This window comes from Mesocricetus auratus, unplaced genomic scaffold (genome assembly GCF_017639785.1).
Source record: "Mesocricetus auratus isolate SY011 unplaced genomic scaffold, BCM_Maur_2.0 Super-Scaffold_100037, whole genome shotgun sequence".
Taxonomy (NCBI): Eukaryota; Metazoa; Chordata; class Mammalia; order Rodentia; family Cricetidae; genus Mesocricetus; species Mesocricetus auratus.
The window spans coordinates 1,990,520-2,003,587 of record NW_024429215.1 but is presented as its reverse complement, the minus strand read 5'-3'; positions in this window follow the sequence as shown (position 1 = coordinate 2,003,587).

Here is a 13,068-nt window from a genome sequence, read left to right as displayed (position 1 = left end):
GTTACAGTCCCACACAAAGGGCTAGGTATTACATCCCGCTAGGAACCCCCTCACCTATAGGAAAACACCCATGACACAGCACCCCATATTCATATAAGGCAAGTGACAGGTTCTGGTATTTATCTCTACCCTTTTCAACCAAGGTTCCATATACAAAAACATGGTTAGGTTTTAGGATCTGCTAAGTACCCCTTCCCCCACACCAAACACTAGGTTCTCACATATAAACAAACAAATACATGCATGCACAATGCACATATGAAAACAATCATGTGAGCAGGCAGACCTGCAGGAATCCTCACCAGGCTGTGAAGTCCCATTACTTTTTCTCTAGGCCTATGGATGGAGCTTTGGATTTAGGGGAGGGAAGGGGTACCTAGTAGGACCTGGCACCTACTTCTGGCCGCATAGCATTGCTGTAGTGAAGGGGATTCCTAGCAGGACCTGACAAGTAGCCACGGTTTGGCTGTAAGGTCGGGACTACATTGCTAACCCTGACACCTAGGACTGTGAGGAGAGCTAGGGCTGTAGAAGAGTAAGAAGTACATCAGGACCTAACTCTGTGTGTGTGTGTGTGTGTACAATCGAGAGAGAGCATGTGTGCAAGATGTTTTATCTATGTATGCTATGATACTTAGTAGGTCTTGAAACATACCCTACAGTCAAAGCATCTCATGTGCTCACTATCATGTCCTGCAGAATAGACCCTCCCTCACAGAAAAAGCCAAACCTACACAAATCTCAGAACCTGCTGGGTATATCCCTCTGTATTGAAAGGACCCCAGACATGACTAGAATATCATGTCTTCCTCAGTATCACCTTCCTTTGAACAAAACTTCAAATGCATACTCATGGCTAAGTGTTACATCGTGCTAGATACCCCGGCCCCCTACGGCCAATGCCACACATGCACACAGATGTGGTGTTAGGTCATCCTGACTGTCTGACTGTCCTCTCCGTACAATCAAACCTCACTTTTCTCTGTCTCTGTCTCTCTCACACACAAAGACTCTATTGAGAGACAGACAGACAGAGAGAGAGAGACAGATTGAGACTCTATTTTCTCCTCTACAACTATGTGTCTGTTACTTCTAGACATTCCCTACAGCAAAATACCCACACACACACACACACAGCGCTATGTTTCAACTACTGCTGGGTACAAACTCCCAAGGAGAATATGCTATCTAGCTGTGAAAGAGGAATATACATACAGCCAAACCTTGACTTATTAAGCTAGGTGTCAGGTACTATTGGTGTCCCCTCCCTGTTCCTCCAAGTTTTATACTCACTTCAGAAGTTTGAAGGCCAGAAACATCTGATGGAGAGTACAGCTGGCATTTGATTTCTTGATCTGCTTTCTCTCACACAATATAATCTTGTTCACATCCATCCGCTTACACAGAAAGATAGCTCACAAACAAAGAGGATTATTGTGCTGGGTGAAACTACGACTGTGATTCTGCAGTGGAATGCAGGTTACAGGACCCATCTCTTTACTAATGCCTGATGGGAGACATGGGGTCCACAGCAGGTGGCTCCACGCCTGCAAACTAGTCCTGAACCGTGTAAGAAAGCAACTGAGGCAGCCATGAAGAGCAGCCCAGCAAACAGCTATTGTCTGCATCTGCCAGAGCTTCTACAATAACGGCCCTAAGGATGGACTTTGAACAGGTGATAGGAGCCAAAGAAACTCTACCACATTGGGTTTTGTCTTGACGTGTCTGTCATCAATAGGAAGTATACTAGGACAGTATCCCAGGATGGGCTTCAACTTGGAATCTTCCAGCCTCCACCTACTGAGTGCTAGCTATAAATATGTAATATATGCCTATATGTCTACCAACATGTTTTTTGAAACAGGGTCTCTACTGAGTCTTTATAGAAGTTTTAAGATTAGATAGATGTCATGGGAATGACAAATGAAGACCCAGGACAACACAATTACATGGTGTGTGGTTAATTTTAATGAAGTTATTCTTAGAAAGTATCTTAAGGAGATGGATTTGTGGAATCCTGCTGAATAAGTGTTCACACACACACACACACACACACACACACACACACACACACACACACACACACTCTGGCCACATCATGGATGGTTTACCACCTAGTTCAAAGCTTTGGTGAGATATCCACTATTCTGTGTGCAACATGGTTCAGGAGGTCTGAATATATGTTACCAGCACACAAAACCATTGTAATACACATAACCTGGATCATGAGAGCAGAGGATGTACTACATTCTGAGCACTGCCCCACCACAAAGCCCACCACAGTTCCCGAAGTCTAGTTTATGAGGTCAGAAGGGACGCCTCTCCTAGCTCATCCAGCATCGCTTAGCTACCCCACCTACAAAGCAGCACCACGCGTCTCCACTCCTGAGCTCAAGTAAAACACACATGAACCAAGCGCAACCAAACGAGGACTTCCAGGGCACCAATCCAAACACTCCCTGAACACAAAGGTATCAGAAACACTTAACCAAAAAGACTAAATCCAGATGCACAAACCATATGACAAAACAGAAGAAACGTTGAAAAAAAAAACATAACTTCTCCCCAAATTACCAATCCCATATTGGTGGCCAACAGTAAGAGAGACTTTGACCAAATTCAAAGCCACATAACAAAGAAAACCCAAAGGCAGATGAAAAATAGGATAAGACTGTGTAAGAGACAAGACATTGAAAACTGTATGAACACCGGCCTACAGAAATATGTTAAAGTTTTTATTAATGCTACTTAGAGAAAACAGGCACATATCAGAGACACATGAACTGAGAAACTCCCAGGCAATGACTGATGTCTCACAGCCATCAGAGATGGGGAGAGGCCGATGTGTTGAGGGATTAGAACATCACAATGTCAATGATTCTGCACTCCTGCAAACTCACCACCTCTCAACACTAAAGCCTTGAACCTCTAAGTCGGTAGAGTCTCTGTAAAGGCTACGCTACTACAGAAATTGAGGCCTGAAGTGAAACTCCATGAAAAACCCACATACATTCAGCTGGAAGCCATTAATGTCCCTGTGTGCATTACCCTGGGAAGCTCAAAGTTTTCCCAGTCTATTATTAACTAAATATTTCTGTTACATTTGTTAACATTATTGAAGTGGCAAGGAGTCATGAAAGAGATTTGATGTGTAATGTCACCACTGTCACATAGGTTTGTATACTTGGTCCCCATCAGGCTGTGAGTTGGGGACACTGACATCCTAGCAGATAGGACCTAGCAGAAAATCTGAAGTGATTGGAGGAACAGGGGATGAAAATGCCATGTAACCAATGGCATCGCATTCCTGATGTCCACCCTACCAACTTCCCCATTATGTTGCCTTGAGCCCTTGTAAATCTGAGGTTAAAGAAGCTCCCCGCTCAGAAGTAAATCATTAAAAGCTATTTGATCACAGCCATGAGAAGAGATAGTATAGCTGTGCAGGATAGAGAGGGGAAAAGAAATACTGTGGCTTTTGCTGAGCCATGATTGGCCCATTGCATGTGACATCATAAGAAGTCATTGTGAGGTACACTAGATACCAGTCCACATAAGGCTCTCTAGGGGGCTGAGTTTTGCCCTTGTACTACAGAGGAGGAGTTGGTTGGTGGCTGAGCAGTTGGACTAAGTCATTTTTCAGAGACTCGGTCTTTCCCAAGCAGTTGGATCTTGAAAAAGTGAGTTTCCCTCATTTTTCTTTTTGATTGGCTTTTGCTGTTTGTCATTGACAGGCTGATTTATTTACAATATTCATTTTAATTTAACATTTGACTGTATTTGTATCCCTTCGTTGACTTTGCTTTTTTATTGTTTTCAACCTTATTTCTTTTTCATTGTTAGCTGTGTTCTGGTTTATCTTATTCTCTGGTGGCATGTATGTACACAATGAGGAATTTGATCCGAACCACTAAGGCTTCACCATATAAAGTTCCCCCAAATGTACCATCAACTACCCATGTGTGCCCATGTGTCCAAACGTCCGATTTGTATGAGACATTTCTAATTCAAAGTACCACAGATGTTTTATTAAATGTATGTCAGTTGTGTTGAGAACTTGGTTACTAGTGTGGGAACTTGTAGAAAACACAGATGTGGAGCTAGCTAGAGGAACTGTGTCACTGAGGATACAGAACTAATGTAATATCACCAGCCACCTAACTAGCCCATGTATAGGGAATAAGTTGCTTCCCCCGCCATGGTTTCAGTGTCTCTTGAAAGCCTGTGGGCAAATAAACCCTTCCTCCCTAGAGTTGATTCTGGTCTGAGATTTGATCACAGACCTGCGAGAAAACTATGTAGGGAACTGGTTGTGGTACAGAACCTGATAAAAGCCACTGTCACCCCACAGCTGAACATTGAACTGAACTCCTGGAACCCAGTGACAGAAAGGGAGGAATGATGAGCAGGGGGTTAAGACCGGGCTGGTGAAACCCACAGAAACTGCTGACCTGAACAAGGGGGAGCTCTTGGATTCCTGACTGATGGCTGGGAGGCCAGCATGGGACTGAACCAGGTCCCCTGAACGTGGTTGTCAGCGAGGAGGCCTGGGCAATATATGGGGCCTTGGGTATTTATCTCTGGCATAAAAATGGACTTTGGGTGCCCCTCCCACGATGAGAGATGCTCTCTCAGCCTGGACTCTTGGGGAAGAGCCTAGGCTCTGCCCTGAACAAAATGACAGACTCTGGATATCCCCATGGAGGGCCTCACCCTCCCTGGGGAATGGAATGGGGATTGGGTAGGTGGCTGGGGGCACAGGTGGACGGGATGGGGGAGGAGTGGAGGGAGAGAGAGCTGGGATTGACAGGTGAAGCAAGCTTGTTGCTAATTCAAATAAAAAATAATTTAAAAAAGCCACTGACAGATCTAATAAACCCTGGTTGGTCAATTGTTTGTGTGACATCACAAGGAACATTATGAAAAGTGCTCCCAACTAGTCCATGTTAGGCACTGTCTGAATGGGGCTCTTGTTCTTGTATCTTGGGGTAGCTTTGATTGTCTACAGAGAAGTGGAACTTAAGCTTGGCTCTGACAGACTAAGAATCTCTAATCTACTGGACCTTCCTAGAGTGAGTTTGTTTCCAGTTTGATAGTTTTGCTTCCATGGGTTAAGGCTTACTGTTTCCTGTTTATATTTATATTACTGGTTTGCAACCTAGGTTTGATTTGTGAATGTCTTATCTATTTCTTTATTATTGCCCAATTTCCTTTTTGAAAACTTTCTTTTTTAAAAAATTTTGGCTTCAATTTTCTTCTGTTAGAACATGTGTTACTGTACACTAAACCCAAAACAATTTTGTTATAGCATTCCATACATAATAAATGGATAATAAATAGGCTAGGCCAAATTCAGGTGAGAATCACACCTCTCATCCAGTGTGTGATGCTTGCTAATTCTGCTACCAAATCTGGACACACAGGCACCACACTCACACATATACAATGGTGCGTACACATACACACACACACACACACACACACACACACACACACACACACACAGACACATGCACTGAAGGTCTCTTGGCAATTGTACCCGTGAGTTTCTATGAAGTAGAGCATGACAAACAGTGTTCATTGATGCCTCAGAGACAAATCCAACGCTGCTAAACAACACTTCTCATAACACCCTAACTAGGAAATCACTCAAACACTGACCAGCTGAGTCGCTGATGGTCCAGTTCATCCCAGTCATCATGTAGTACAAGCCAAAGCACACCACAAGGTAGAGGAATCTAACACACAGATGCAGTCTAGAGAGATGGATCAGGCTGTACAAGCATGAGTCCCTGAGTGTACATCATCTCTACACACTTAAAAAGCTAGGCATGGTGGCAAGTATCTGTAGCCCTAGGACACAGAGACATGAGGACCATAGTGATCTACGGTCAGCCAGTATATCCAAATGATGGTTCAGTTTCGATAAAAGTCTCTTTGTCAAAGGTTAGGTGAGACCTCTGAAAGAAATCTTCTCCTTTCCCCAGAAGTAAGGCCAACATCCTCAACCCCAGGTGGTCCTGCACCCTGACCCAGCCTGCATTTGTCCATCCTCTCATCACCAGATCCCGGCCCACACCTTGGGCAGAAGTCTTCCACACCATCAGATACCAACCCACTCTTTTAATCCCCAGTGTCCAAAACAGCATCCTGAACCCCAGTGACTAGGCCAACTTAAAAAAAAGCACACAGAAACCTCCTACATCATAAAAACTCAGCCCAGCATGGAACACCAGAGGACACACACCCAGACTAGAGGCCATTCACATACACAGACAGAACTTAAGCTCCAAACTTAAGCACCAAACTCCTGATGGACCAGAGGCCATCCAGGTCAACCAAAGTCTAGCCTCCGACTCATGTTGAGACCCTCTACCCAACCACAGGCCAATTCTGATACTGAAGACTAGAGAAGAAACAGAGGCTAAAGACACATCCAGAAAATGGCACCTAGATTCTAAATCTAGATGCCTAAACCAAAGTGTAAGAACACAAACAACAATATCCAGGGTGATATGTCACCACCAGATCCCAGCCTTCCTGCTACAGCAGGCCAGGACAGTGGTGGCACAAGAAAATGGTCCATAATGATGATATAGGTTTTTAAAGAGGAGATTAAAAAAAAACCCTCCCTTTAACAAAGTGGGGGAAATACTACCAAAAAATGGAGGGAATCAACAGGTCCCTTAAACAATGCCAAGAAAAAAAAAAAAACAGGTGAAGAAAACTATTCAAGACATGAAACTCAAAACAGATGCAATAAAAAAAAACCCTTAAACTTAGGGAATTCAAGAAATTGAAAATCTGAGTATGCAAACAGGAACTTCACAAAACAAGCCACACCCACAGAATTCAAGAGATGACAGAGAGAATCTCGGGTGCTGAAGACACAATAGAAGTTATAGATTCATGGGTCAAAAAAAAGTTAGATCTTAAAAAAAAAAAGAAAAAGAAGGAAAAAGAAAAGAATCTTGAAATTTGCAGGCAAATGGATGGTACTAGAAGAAACCATCCTGAGTGAGGTAACCCAGTCACAAAAAGAGAAACATACCATGTATTCTCTTATATATGGATTTTAGACATAGATCTGGGGAGTGCCAGCCTACAATCCCATGGCCAGAGAGTCTGGGAAACAGAACCTTCATTTAGTAGCTGATGGAAGAAGAGGCAGACTCCCACAGCTAAGCACTGAGCTGAACTCAAGAAATCCAGTGACAGAGAGGGAGGACTGATGAGCAAAGGGGTTAAGACTGGGCTGGTTTAAACCCCAGAAACAGCTGACCTGACAAGGGTTAGCTCTTGAATCTGAGACTGATGCCTGGGAATCCAGCATGGGACTGATCAAGACCCCCTGAATGTGGGTGTCAGTGAGGAGGCCTAGGTAATCTATTGAGCCTTGGGTAGTAGATCAGTATTTATCCTGGGTATACAAATGGACTTTGGACTCCCATCCAACAATGAGAGATGCACTCTCACCCTGAACTATTGGGGGAGGGTCCAGGCCCTGTCCTGGATGAAATGACTATGGACACCCCCAAGGAGGGCCTCACCCTCCCTGGGGTAATGAGGGGATATTGGAGGGGTTGGTGGCAGGGCACGGGAGGAGGGGAGGGAAAGGGAGAGGGACCTGGAACTGACATGTGAAGCAACCTTGTTTCTAATTTAAATTTTAAAATAAAAATTAAAAAATAAAAAATGGATCATTCAGAGACAATTACTTATTTATTATGTATACAGTATTCTGCCTGCACGTATACCTGCACAACACAAGAGGGGACCAGATCTCATTACAGATGGTTGTGAGCCACCATGTGGTTGGTGAGAATTGAACTCAGGACCTCTGGAAGAGCAGCCAGTGCTCTTAAACCCCTGACCATCTCTCCAGGCCCTTGTAAGAGGTTATTAGCTGTAAATTAAAGAATAACCATGCTAAAACCCATAGACCCAGAGGCTAAGTAACAAGGGGCACTCCAGGGGGACATACAGGTTGCCCTGGGAAGAGGAAATCGATTTTGGATGGACTGGGGACTGGTAGTGATGAGAGCGTGAGGAATCAGTTGGAGGTGTGGTGAATGGGAAAATATTGAAGAAGCCAAATGGAAACGGGAATCATCTCAAGGTCAGGTAGAAACCTGGTACAACAAAAACTCCCAGGAATCTACAGGGATGACCCCAGCTAAGACTCCTAGCAAAAAAATAATAATAATAAAAATAAAAATAAAAATGTATAGCCTAAACCGGCCACCTCCTGTGCTAGGTAAGATTACCAGCAGAGATATTGGGACATTAACCCAAACTCTTAACCTTGGACATACAGTCTCTTAACCTATGGGATGTGCTGACATAAGGGTAACACAGAGATTGTGGGAGTGTACACCCAAAGACTGATCCAAGCTGAGACCCATGCCACCAGAGTGAGCCCACCCTGCCTGGAGTGCCAGTAATCTGAGGCTGGATGGTCCAGAGACCTAGGATAGAACCAAGCGTGACTGGAGAAAAAAAAAAGTCAATGTAATGATGCCTAATAATATTCTGCTATACTTAAAGATGGGTGCCTAGCCCAATAGTCAACAGAGAGGCTTCATCCAGCAACTGGCAGGAACCGACGCAGAAACCTGCAGTCAAATATTACACTGAGCTCGATTTGTTTATTTTATATTATCCTCCTGTTCCCGAGGGCATTTTGACTGTAAATGAGAGGGTTTTTAGTGTGTTGGTGTGATGGATATGAGGTATCAAGGACTCTCATGAGTAATTTTCACATCTATATTTATCAAGGAAAGTTTATATTTTCTCTATTCATTGTGCTTATTTGGTTGGGGGCTCAAGGTAATACTGGTACAGGGATGAGTTTGCATGAATTCCTTTGCTTTCTCCTTTATGTAGTATTTTCTATAACCTTGATGTTTGTCCTAGTTATGGTTTCTGTTGCTACAACAAAACACTAGGACCAAAAAGTAATTTGGGGAGGAAAGAGTCTATTCAGTTTACACTTCCCAAATTGCTGTTCATCTACCAAGGAAGGTGGGACAGGAACTCAAACAGGGAAGGATCCTGGAAACAGCAGCTGATGCATGGGCTTGATTCCCCTTGCTTGCTCATCCCACTTTATTATAGAGCCCATGACCACCAGGGCAAGAATAGCACCAACCACAATGGACATCCCCCCCCGTTCCCCATTGATTACTAATTGAGAAAATGCTGGACCTCATCAAGGCATTTCCTCAACTGAGGCTCCTCCCTCTCTGATGACTCTAGCTTGTGTCAAGTTGACACACAAAACTCTCCAATACAGTATTCGTTCTTTTCCAAAGTTTTGATAGATTCAGGGAATCCATGAGGCCTGGGCGCTACGTGGTTGGGAGTCATTTTGCTACCAGTTGCTTATGACTCAGGTGTTAGTGTTTTTATTTTATTTCAGTATTCAGCATGTCTAGGAATTCCTCTCTTATTTTGTATTTTCCTAGGGTTTAATAGTTGAAACATACCTGAAATATTCTCTAGATTGTAGTTTGAGTACAACATCATCTTTACTTCCTAATTTGTATCTTATCTCTTTTGATCAGTTTGGGTCAGGGTTTTGCATTTTGATGTATTCTTGAAATAAAATTCTCTAATCTCAGTCTTTTCCTTTACATGTACATGTCCCTGATTCCATCTTTGATCTTTACTACGATTTCTAGTCTAATGGTTTGAGGTTAGGTTCATCTAGTATTTCTATGTCCTTGAAGGGCATCATTAGGCTGGTTTTTGATATCTCAAATTTCGTGATAGAGAGTTCATAGTGATAAACTCTATCTTAAAATTGCATTAACTTTTATTTCTAGCATTGCTTGCCCCTAGAATTTCAAAAAAGAGAAAGTGGGTAAAATTCAGCAGAAAATCATGGCTAGCCACATGGAAGAGGACATTCTTGAGAAGAATCTCATGATCTTAACATCTCTAGGCTTTGGTGAATATGGGGAGGTAAAGCTTGCCTGTCACCTTCCTGCAGGTACATGGGTAGCTGTCAAGATCCTTGGGAAAAAACAAAACAAAACAAAAATGCTATGGTTTGCATCAGCTTTGAAGTAAACATCCTTCAGTCTTTGGAACACAGGAACATAGTTCAATTTTTCCTCATCACTGACACGTTGACAACGATTTATGCGAACATGGAGTCTGTTGCAGGAAAAGATCTTGAGATGTTCCTACGGAATATAGATTATATAAAGGAGGAGGAGGCCAGACCAATATTCCAACAGGTTGTGTCAACAGCACACTTTCTCCATCAGAGACACACTGCACACCGTGATATTAAATTGGAGAATATCCTTATTGATGGAGCTGGCAAGCTTTGTGGCTTTGGCATGGCTACTCAGCTTGCAGAGGGGCAGATGTTGGAGAAATTCTGTGGCTCCTTGCTCTACTTGGCTTCAGAGATCTTGGCAAGGAAACCCAGTTTGCATTTCGAGCTTGGGATTTGGCTTATATGTACTGGTCACAGGGTAGTTTCCATATGCAGAAACCATCCTTCCCAGGCTCATCACCACCAGAAAGTATCCCATTCCTTACCACTGGTCAAAACCCTGTCACAATATCATTGCATACATGGTCCCCATCCAGTGCAGGATAACAATATGTCAGCTCCTGGAAAGAGGATGGCTGGACCACGTTGAAGAACACGTATCACTTGCAACTAAACAAATCCTTCCCAGGGTTGTAGTGTCTGTAGTAAGGAGAAATGAGAGGTGATGTAGAGTAAGGAAGAGATTCTGGCCTGAGGAACTTCCTATCAACAAAGTGACATGACAGATGTGTGTGTTGGCCTAGGGCAGGGACCCTGGACAAGTCCTTGCACAGCAGACTGGGAGGGGGCTAGGAATAGCCAGCCATGAGAAGGACACAGCCTGCTCTGATGGTTCCTATCATGTGTGAAGATATATGAGGATGCTGCCGCCTTGGAAACAATCATCCTGTTTTTTTCCTACTGAGCTAGAGTGTGAAAGGGGAAAAGTGCAGTCCTTTGATCCAGAGAGTCCTCAGTGTTGAAAAGTCATGTTTGTCAAAGTCACTAACAGAGGCACTTTCGTGCTTCTACTTCTAAGTGAGGAAAGTGAAATGGCCTAATTGAACTACAGTTGTGTGGTATGGTGCCACAGCAGGGATCCCGGGCTGAAATCTGTGATGCTGTGGCCCCATATGTCAGGATCATATGTTCCAGCTTCCATCCTCCAGCTATAGTCTCAGCTACATCGTCCCAGTCCTTCCCCTCACTGCAAACCCCACACTGTTATTGGACATCCCTAAGGTGTAATACTTGAAAAAAAAGTACATTTTCAAATATAATAAAATCTGCAAGCATTCCTCTCATGACTAATATCTAAAAGTTTTCTGGGGTTGCTAAGTGGATGAATGTAAATTTCCAGAGCTTTGTCCTTTTCACCAGAGGGGAAAGAATCACGTCTGCAAATATCAACAAATAAATTCAAATACCAGAGAATCTTTGAAAAAAAAATAATGTTGAGTACAGTTCATATGATCTAAAATTTATGGACAAGAGTAAGACATCCACAGAATAATTTCACAGCTGGCTTCCTTATGAAGAGCAGAGAAACTGCTCACACTCCTGGTCCCCACCTTCCTGTGTCCCAGTCATGCAGCAACTCTGACCTGGGAGGTTCCAGGGCCTCCAGGCTGTGGTTCCCGCCACTGCGCTGCTGATGCTGACTTTCCAAGGACTGTACCATGATTCCCCAGCGTGCCAGTCCCTGAGCTCTGTCAAGGAATGGTCCCTTGATACTACTGGTTTTGGCTCCTCTATCCAATTTCCCTGGCCTTTGCCACAGGATGTTCCAGCTTTCTTTCACCCAACTGATCCTGGTCCCTTCCACCCTTCCACACAACTCTAGCTGTCAGGCTGTGTGGACCCATGATTGCTGCCAAGCCTCAACCAGAACAGGATCTAGGAGGATGCTGTACCCTCATATCTGACCCCCCACAGTGAGTTCTGAACCCTTCAGATGCAAGATAGGCAGCGATGGACATAGAACAGGAAGAAAGGAGGAAGAGTGGGATGGTCAATCAAAAGGATGTATGAAGAAGCCTTATGAAATCCCACTGTTTTCCAAATTAGTAGGAAATACAATTTTAAAAATTTTGAACAGAGGTATCCTGCAATCTTGCTGCCAGACACCAGGGCTATTAAATGGAACTCTCTGTACCAGTTAATGGGTATCTGCCTAGAAGGCCCTAGAAGCACCCCAAACAAAACATGTCATTGCCTGTGCTCTTGCTTGACCATTTTGTTGTTGAAGACGCTATACCAGTTGGCTGCAAGATAGAGTGCAATCTTGAACTTATCAAGAAATTTTCCCTGCTAGCTAACATTTGCAACACTGCAAGGTCCTGTGACAGGTGATATCAAAGAAAAGATGTTAATGGTCTAACTGGCCCCTGGACCCTGCATCCTACATTACCAACCTACAAGCTAGAGTGTGTACCTTTCCCTTGTCTGAATTTGAGGCTTGCTCCATAGAGGAGAATTCATGTCCTGTACTATAAAAGCATGCTAAAAGAAATGGCTTGGAGAATATATTCATGTTTTGTTAACTATCAAGTTGTTAATGTCCGATCTAAATATTAATGTCTGTAATTATCAATTTTTAATACTCAATCTTAAAAGAAGCCTCCTTTGAAGTTGGCAGACTCATAACTGTCCAAAAGATACTAAGAACAGTCAACTGTGTAAGATTGGAACAATTACCAATTCATAATGGTATCGGTGGGATGGGGGTCCCATGAGTCTCCTTTCACCTCATGAGGGTCCAGTAACTGCTAAATGGAGGTATCTGTTTTAGAGTATTTTTCTTTAGTATTTTAAAATGAGTTTCCATATGTCCTTGGGGTTTCTTTGACCAGGCTGGCCTCAAACTCAAAATTCAATCTGCCTTTGCTTCCAGACTCCTGGGATTAAAGACATGCAGCAACACAACCGTAGCCTCTTTTTTTTGGAAGCTGTACATAAGCATGTTCATGTTAGCATAGGCTATTGCTTTTACAGTTTCTCACCTTCTTGCTATTAGTGTC